Raw genomic sequence first — 9,359 nt, 5'->3', positions numbered from 1 at the left:
AAAAAGCTGTGTTGGGACCGTGTCTGAGCTTTCGTCAGAAAATTAGCAAGCTGAAGCTCCGAGGGCACATACTGAGGGGCCACAATTCTGTCTTGCACCTGAGAACGAGTGTAGGAGGCATCAACACCGATGTGCTTGGTGAGCTCATGCTTAACAGGATCACGGGCAATGCTGAGTGCCCCGGTGCTGTCGGAGAGCAGAGGGGTCGGTGTAGCAGTGGAAACACCAAAATCCTGAAGAAGCCATCGTAGCCAAGTAATTTCTGCAGTCACGGACGCCATAGCTCGCAGCTCAGCCTCAGCACTGGAGCGAGATACAGCATTCTGCTTCTTGGTCTTCCAGGCAATCAGGGAGGAGCCAAGAAAAACACAATAGGCAGAGAGAGAGAGAGAGCGGCGATCAGTGGGATCGCTGGCCCAGGTAGCATCACAGTAGGCCTGAAGCTGAAGAGAGCTGGAGCGAGGGAAGAATAAGCGACGAGTCACGGTACCACGAAGGTAACGAAGAACACGAAGAAGGTGACTGTAGTGAAGTTGAGTGGGAGCAGAGACAAACTGACTTAGAATGTGCACAGCATAAGAAATGTCAGGACGAGTGATGCCTAGATAGACAAGGCTCCCAACAAGATGGCGGTAGCGTGTGGGATCTGCAAGGGGTTCACCCTCACCCGGACGAAGATGGAGACCAAACTCCATAGGAGTGTCAACCGTGCGCTGATCAGTGAGGCAGGCACGAGTGAGAAGATCTTGGATGTACTTCTCTTGAGAGAGATAAATACCCTCAGGGGAAGAAATGATCTCAAGTCCAAGAAAGTAGCGAAGAGAACCCAAATCAGTCATCAAGAATTGCTCATGTAGACGTTTCTTCACAAAATCAATGAATTGGTGGTCAGCCCCTGTGATAATCATGTCATCAACATAGAGTAGTAAAAGGGTGCGACCGCGAGGAGAAGTGTGAATAAACAGAGCAGGATCATGAACACTAGCAGAGAACCCGATCCTTGTGATGACGGCGGAGAAACGCTCAAACCAGGTACGAGGAGCTTGTTTCAGCCCGTAAAGAGCGCGCCGAAGGCGACAGACAGTGCCATCAGAGATAGTATAGCCAGGAGGCGGCTGCATATAGACCACTTCCCGCAGCTCACCATTCAAGAAGGCATTCTTGACATCTAATTGAGAGATGGACCACTGCCGAACAGCAGCAACAGCCAAAAGAGTGCGAACAGTGGTCATGTGAGCAACAGGAGCAAAAGTCTCATCATAGTCACGACCATACTCCTGCTGGAAGCCACGCGCAACAAGACGAGCTTTGTAGCGCACGAGAGAACCATCTGAATGTGTCTTAACCTTGTAGACCCATTTGCAAATGATGGGTCTAACGCCTGTAGGCAGGGGTACAAGGTCCCAAGTGCATGTGCGCTCAAGAGCATGAATTTCCTCTGCCATAGCATGCTGCCATTCAGAATGAGCAGCAGCCTCACGATACGTAGACGGCTCAACAAGAGTGGTAGCAGCAGCAACATAGTACGCAGGAGGCTGGAGAGTGTGGCGATCACGCAGATTATACCGAGGAGCAGGAGGGGTAGGTGGTTCTGAAGGAATGGGACCCAACAGGGAAGGAGTGGAAGTGGAAGTGGGCGCATCCGAGGGAGAAGGGTGCCGAGCACGACGGGAGTAGACAAAAGGAAGCAGAGAGAGAGGGGAAGTGGAAGGTGGCGCATCAGAGGGAGAAGGGTGTTGAGCACGACGAGAGTAGGTAAAAGGAAAAGGAGAGAGAGTGGATGGCTCAACCCGAGTAGGAGAGTCAGGAATAGAAACCTCATCTTGTGTAAGCTGAAGCTCATGAGCAGACACAGGTGAAAGGCTAGGAGTGGACCTACCAGGTGACGATAAAGGTGAAGAATCAGGTAGAGTCAAAAAAGAGAGAAGCTCGACTAACGACTCGGTTGTGGCAGTAGAAGAATGACGAGGGTAGAAGGAGCGAGACTCATCAAAAGTGACATCTTTGGAGATTCTCAGTCTTCGAGCAATAGGGTCCCAGCAACAGTAACCTTTGTGCTCCAAACTGTAGCCAAGGAAAACACATTCAACAGATTGAGCAGTCAATTTGGTGCATTCATGAGGGTGGAGAAGAACAAAACAAGCACAACCAAACAGGCGTAGACCACTATAATCAGCTGGACCATCACCTAGATGATCAACTGGTATCCCTCCCTGAAGAGCAACAGAAGGCTGAATATTAATGAGATAAACAGCGGTAGAGACAGCCTCAGCCCAAAAGTGCGGGGGAACAGCAGAAGATAAAAGAAGAGCCCGAGCAGTCTCAAGGACGTGACGATGTTTGCGTTCAGCCACCCCATTTTGAGCGTGTGCACCAGGACAGGAATACTGAGGAAGGGTACCCTGTTCAGCAAGGAAACCATGAAGCGCACGAGATAAGTACTCGCCAGCCGAATCAGCACGAAAAACTCGAACAGAGGAATCATACTGAGTGCGAACCATGGTAGCAAACGACTTGTAAATTTGAAGCACTTGACTACGAGATGACATAAAGTAGATCCAAGTGTGGCGAGAAAAATCATCAATGAAAATTATATAATATTTGTGACCCCCTTTCGAAACAAAGGGGGCAGGACCCCATACATCAGAGTGAACAAGTTCAAAAGGTCATTGAGAAACAGAATTACTAGAGGGATATGGAAGTTGTATCTGCTTGCCAAGCTTACAACCCATACAAGTTAGTGAACTATCACCAGATACAGACCCTAGAACACCACTCCTAACCAAAGAAGACAAGCGGGAGCCACAAATGTAACCCAATCGATGATGCCACTGAGCGAAGGATGTGGTAGAGGTGGCAGCTGAAGCAAAAGGGGTGGTGATGTCCGACTGGCTAGAGGACGCAGCGGAAGGAAGGCGCAGCCAATCGAGCTCCCAAAGGCGCTAAGAGTCATGGCGCCGAGGACCGATCCCAACCAGAGTCCCCGTACGATGATCCTGAACACAACAAGAGTCAGAATCCAGAATAACACGACAACCCAAGTCAGTAAGTTGACCAGCAGATAGAAGTTGCATAGTCAGTTTAGGAACATGAGAAACGGCAGGGACATGAAAAGAAGACGTGGAAAGAGTCCCTCTTGCGGCAACAGAAAGAGAAGTGCCATCTGTAGTCTGAACTGTAAGAGGAGAAGGCACGGAATTGACAGCACAAAGATGATCTCTGTGTGGTGTCATGTGGAAGGAGGCCCCAGAATCAAGAATCCAGGGTAAAGATGTACCTGACGAAGAGTGCGATGGTGGACCAGACGTCTGACCAGCAGAACCAGCAGAACCTGAGGATGGTGCAGAAGCAGTAAGGCGGCACAGCAAGGTGAGCATCTCCTGGTGAACCTTCTCAAGGGAGCCCTCACGAGAATTAGAGGAGCCTCCCGAGTCCTTTTGAGGACGGCCACCACGGCGACACTGTTTCCTCCTCTTGATGCACTCCGTGATCATGTGACCATCCTGCTTGCAGTAGTTGCAGAAAGCACTAGTGGAGGTTGCTGCCACCTGTGTAGAAGAGGGCACACCAGGCAGCGGTGGTGGAACGCGGGCAGCCAGGACTGCTGAAGAGGATGGCAATAAGCCCGTGCTCCGTAGGCGCACCTCCTCAGATCGCACCTCAGCAAGGGCCTCCAGAGTAGAGAGCCGAGGATGGCGTGCCAATAGCTAAGCACGACTCTGCTCGAACTCCGGCCGGAGGCGAGTGAGGAAGTCGTAGAGGCGATGAACCTCCAGCTTAGCTTGTTGCCGCACACAACACTGACATCTGCGACAAACATCAGCTCCCAGAGAGTCCAATTGGCGCCACACCGCCGACATCTCCTTGTAGAAATCATCCACAGTAGCATCTCCCTGTTGTAGTTGTTGCTCTTGACGAACAACAGAGAGATACATGGCATCCCCTGTAGACTCATAGCGATGGCGAAGGTGCTCCCACATCTGATATGCAGTGGTAAGGGCCACCACATCCATGGTGAGATCAACATCCATGCTGTTCACCAAGATAGAAGAGGCTCGAGCATCATCATTTGTCCATTGCTTGTATAAGTGGAGTTGATTCTGATACTCTTCAGTGGCCTCTTCAAAAGCATCTAGCATCTCACGTTGCTTGGTTTCATCGGCATCAACAGGGAAGGCCAACTCAGCTGGAGGAGTGGGCAGCAGGGGACAAGGCAGAGCACCAGAGAGGTGCTCCCAGACCAGCTGGCCCCTCATGTGCAGCTTCATGTGCTGCACCCAGTCCCTGTAGTTCTGTCCGTTGAAGATAACAGGACATCATGGGACTGGGACAGCACCGGTGGTGGTGGAGGGCGCCATTGCAGCAGAGCAGCAACAGCAGCTCGTTGAAGACCAACAGCAGCAGGAGGCACAGCTTGATGGCAGCAGCAGACCAGGAGGAGAAGAGCAGCAGCAGTCGCACTTTGAAGAGCAGCAGCAGCAGCTCGTTGAAGAAGAGCAGCAGCAGCAGCTCGTTGAAGAAGAGCAGCAGCAGCAGCAGAGAAGAGGAGCAGCAGCAGCAGCAGCTCGTTGAAGAGCAGCAGCAGCACGTTGAGGCGGCGGCGTCGGCCGGGAAGGACAGCGGCAGCAGCGGCCTGGAACGGCGGCGGCCTGGACCAGCAGGCGGCAGCAGCTACCAGGAAGAAGAGGGAAGAGGCTCGATGAAGAGAGGAGCGGCGGCCGGCGGCGGCCGCGGCGGCGGCGGCGGCGGCTGGGGAACCTAACCCTAGCTCTGATACCATGTTATGAAGTGAGCCTATATTCCATCGGGCCAACAGGCCAGCACATATACATGAAGGGAAATAAGCAAAGAAGCCCCTATACAATATGATAACTACACACACAGCACAACCCTGTTCTAACATCCTCAACCTCTTCCTCTTTTATTCTTCAGATTTGCTTGTGCTGCTAGATGTTAATTGCTGGCTTGCTGCTTGCTTGTGCTGGTGCTGCTGCTGCTCAGGCTTGCATTGTCTTCCAATTATGTCTTGTCTTCTAATCTTCTGTACTGTTTGTGTTTGATGTGTTTTGCAAGATGGATGCAGCTTGCAATGACAACATGACATGGGGGGATGAGGATCAATCAATCATCACTTGATAAAAGAGACACCAAATGGGGCAATATTCTCTATTGTGGTCTCTTTCTCATTAATTTTCTGTCCTGATTGTATATTACATGGCATATTTTTATTTTATTTTATATATACTGACCGTATCCCCGAATGGCTGTTTTTGAAAAATGCCATATCCCGTATCCCCGTCTTTCCGTCCCCGTGTCCGTGCTTTTTAGCCTATAAAGAGCAAATCAACAAAGGGAACGTTGATTTGGGCATGATGACAAGAAGTACAACTGGTTATATATTCAACCTCAAATGTAGCTTTCCTTTAATTTTAACTTTTGACAGGCACGTTAAGTAATCATGTTAAATGCATTAAAATAACACATAGCAAAGTGACTATGGGTTTTGATGAAAAAGGTAAAAAGGAAATAAATGTTGCTACATAAAAGATATGCCTCAGGGACTCTAGAAGGTATAGAAGTGACGATATAGTCAAGCTCCAATGCAGGTTTCGTACTTTTACTACATAACAGCCATGTATCAGGGAGTCTAGGAGAAATAGAAGTGATGGTATAGTTGAGCTCCACTGTAGGTTTCCTTTCATCATAACTTTTAATGAGTGCACCAGCACAACACATTACGTAAACTTGTGAAATCCAGGTGTTAGCATACCTTCAACATCCAACAAAACCACATATCACACAGATCCAGAGATTTTCAGAGGAACATGTAGGATTTGTTGGAGCTTCAGACTGCTTCTGACAGAACTGACATACCTGAAATGGAAACAACTACTCCCTCTGTTCACTTTTGTAAGACGTTTTAGACAGCAAAAGTGAACGGAGGGAGTATAAATAAAAGAAAACTACGACAGAACCTAATACATTGGGAATTTAACCCTATAATTACATGTGAATGATACGTTTGTGTCTATAAATAAGCATTTGCTTGTTTGCAGCTTTATGGTCCAGGCATTTAAAAGTAACAGTCAATTTGTATCTTAGCCTCTTAGGTAGTTAGACTCAAAAAGCTACCATGAACATTCAAGGCTTTGTCTATGCCTGGGTGAAATTTATTCATAATATTTAATACTCTGCAAACAGCCCAGAAACTGAGTAGATTCCGAGTGTTCAAGGCTACAAATAAAGCCCGTGTGTGATCTCAGTCACTACATGACTGCATATTTGGCATTGCTACGGAATTCTTATTACAATCTGAATTTTATCCAGCTATGGTGAGATAACTAAAAGTAAGTCACTTCACACAAAGCTCATGTCCGATGTTTAACATAATACTAGCTTGTATGCATGCCTAAAAGGAGCTCACCTACGCAAACAGGACAAATCAGAAGCTCGGTAGATCTAGCAGGTGGGATGACGGCAATGTCAGCGGATTATGTGTATTGCAGTTGCACAGCAACTATAAACTGAACATGGCACGCCTCTACCTGCACCATGGACAACAAGCACATTGCCCAAATGTAGCGGCAGTAATGCACGAGATTAATAAACCAACACACCGAATTGACAATCTTACACACACCAAATTGTGTCCGCCCCGCCATGACTACGGGAGACAGGAAACAAGGCGTGAGAGCGCGCGGAAACGAGCAAATTAGTGAGAAATCAAGGCGAGGTCGTTATCGGGAGCAGAGAGTCCCAGGGGAGCGGTGGGGCGGCGGGCCCGGAGGAGGAGGAAGAGGGGGTAGCGCTGGCCGTGGCGGTGGAGGCGGAGGCGTAGGACGAAGCGGTGGAGGAGGGGGAGGAGCGGTAGAGGTAGAGGACACCGCCGGTGATGTGGATCCTAGGGTTCCGTGCGGGCGCGGCGGAGGTCACGCCGGGCAGCTCGAGAGGTGTTGTGGCGGATGTGGTGGAGGGGAGAGGGTTGCTGGAGCGCGGGGAGACGGGATTGGATGCGGCTGTGCCACCGGCGGCGGAGCTGCTGGTGCCCACATCGTCGGCGGCGGGGAGTGCGTCGGTCGGGCAACTCGGCGGACTGGATTCGAGAACGCGGCTCGTCTGACGTGCAGGAGATATCCCAGCCGTCCTTGACACTCAAAACTGATCCCAGCCGTCCATCCCAATCCAGTCCACGTACGCAGCTTCCCAGTGCACAACCTCTGCCACCAAACAGCCACAAAAACAGGTAGGGGTGGGCATTCGGTATAAACCAAAAATTCGGTTTCTACTAAGTTCGGTGTTTTTAAAAATTCGGTTAGCAATTTTCAAAACCGAAAATGATAGCTTAAAACAGCTAACCGAAAATTCGGTTAACCGAATATTTCGGTTCGGTTTCCGGTTTACACCGAAAGGACCGCGTCCGCTTAATTGTGATCAAAATGCAGCAGCAGCAGTCTATTATATAGCCAGAAATCTCACCCTCAACCTCTCAGCCGGGCGAGGTGGGACTAATGGAACGTGGTTGTTGCATGCTCGCATGCGCGGGCACACATTTCACAAAAAGCCCACGTGAAGCTGGGCCTTTAATCATTTTGCATGCACGGGATCAGATCAGGTCGGCCGAAGTTCTGTCGCACGTGCAGCCAGCGGCGCGCAAGTTGACTGGCAGTCTTCTCAAAAAAGAAAAAAGACTGGCGGTCTGGCGCTAGCCACACAGGCGCTCCTCACGGGAGATGGTTCTGACTTTACGCTAGCGACACAGGCGCTCCTCACGGCTATTCGGTATATGTTCGGTTAACCGGGATAAGCACCGAACCGAACAAATTCTGTTCGGTTATTGAACTTCAAAACCGAAATTTTCTGTGATAATTAAAAAACCGAAAATTCGGTTTATTCGGTTTCGGCTTCGGTTCGTCGGTTTTTATGCCCACCCCTAAAAACAGGGAGCCATGTGGTCACTGAAGACGGCGTGCGTCATCGCTGCCAATGCCGCCGTGGCCGCCGGTGGTCGTCACCGGAAGATGGCATGTCGTTGCTGCTGCCACGGCGAGAGAGCAACACTAACGACCACATGCACTGCGCAAGCTTGAAGGTTAGAATGAGCCAGCCTACCCTCGCAACCAGATCTGATATACAATACCGCATAATTTAAACTTAATCTTCGCATCATCATAGTTCATTGGAGTTCATCACATATTCAAACACAAAAAATTTAAAAAGCAATAGATAAACCTAAATCTAAATTACTCTAGGGCTTGACGTGGAGGTAGTAATCGATCGTGGACTTGTAGAGAGCAGTAATGCTACACTCGTGGATCCACTTTACGGATCCTGCGGATTAGTGCTAGGTGGCATCTTTTAGTTGGAGATTAAGGGTAGGCGGGGGCCACCCCCTGAAATCGGGGGGAGGGAAAAATTTAACGTTAAGGGATCCGTAATCAGCAGGTGTTTGTCCGTGTGTTTAGCATTTTCGTGTAGAGAGTGTACGCGAGCTGGTACCCCTCCTTGGCCGCCTCGAGCCACGCGGCGGCGCTTTCTTCTTTGGCCTCGAACGCCTCCTTCGCCTCATGGAGCTCTATCCCCGCCTCATGGAGACCCTTGGTGGTCGGCCTAAGGGCCTCCCCGATCTCATCAAACTTGCTCCACGCCATCCAGCCGCTGCTGCGGGAGAGGGCGGCACGCTCCATGGCCTGCTTTGAGCGCCATGCCTCGACCGGGGGGCAACTCGAGTTGCCGGCCACCATGTTGTGGCGGGCTAGCTTGTGCGGCGGTGAGCCGTCGCGGCCCCGTGGCCACCATGTCCGCAACCTCCGCTCAACATGGATCTACTTGAAAAGGGGTTGTGCACGCGAGAAACGGTCGCCGGAGGAAGGGTGGATTTGGCATCGGAGTGAGAGGATTTGCGGCGAAGGTGGATGGGGGAAATGCCATATAGGAACCATAAATCAGCCGGGATTCGTAGATATAGCGGTGGAGCCGAGATTTTATGGGCCGCCTGTATATTTTTTACGGGTCAGGCTTTTTTTTATCGGATCTCCTTGGGCCGATATTTTACTGAACCCTATAAAACGGCCGAAATTATAAGGGCCGGTGAGGTTTTAAAGAATCTGCTAGAGATGATCTAAATACAAACATGAACAAAATCGAAAAGTATAAAACAGCTTTGATTCTCTAAAAAAACAAAGCCGTTGGCTGCTCTCTTTTTTTGAAGAAAAAAAAACAAGCAGGAGGCTTGCATGTGTGATTCACTAACGCTCCGTTTGGATGTTGTTATTGGGAGCCTTGGCATTGCATTCGGTTGAATACCAATATCAAAGTATATTGGTATTGAGATTGAATGCCAATATTTCTGTTTGGATGTT

The 9,359-nt window shown here is 49.8% G+C and overlaps 1 pseudogene; it reads right to left on the bottom strand.

Moving 5' to 3' along the window:
- Positions 1-6,662, bottom strand: part of LOC119361331 — an 8,737-nt pseudogene extending 2,075 nt beyond the window's left edge.
- Positions 6,663-9,359: the final 2,697 nt, after the last annotated feature.

The sequence above is a fragment of the Triticum dicoccoides genome, chromosome 2B, assembly GCF_002162155.2.
Source record: "Triticum dicoccoides isolate Atlit2015 ecotype Zavitan chromosome 2B, WEW_v2.0, whole genome shotgun sequence".
Lineage (NCBI taxonomy): Eukaryota > Viridiplantae > Streptophyta > Magnoliopsida > Poales > Poaceae > Triticum > Triticum dicoccoides.
Note: the sequence above shows the minus strand (reverse complement) of the source record. Positions and strands in the feature narration are given on the sequence as shown.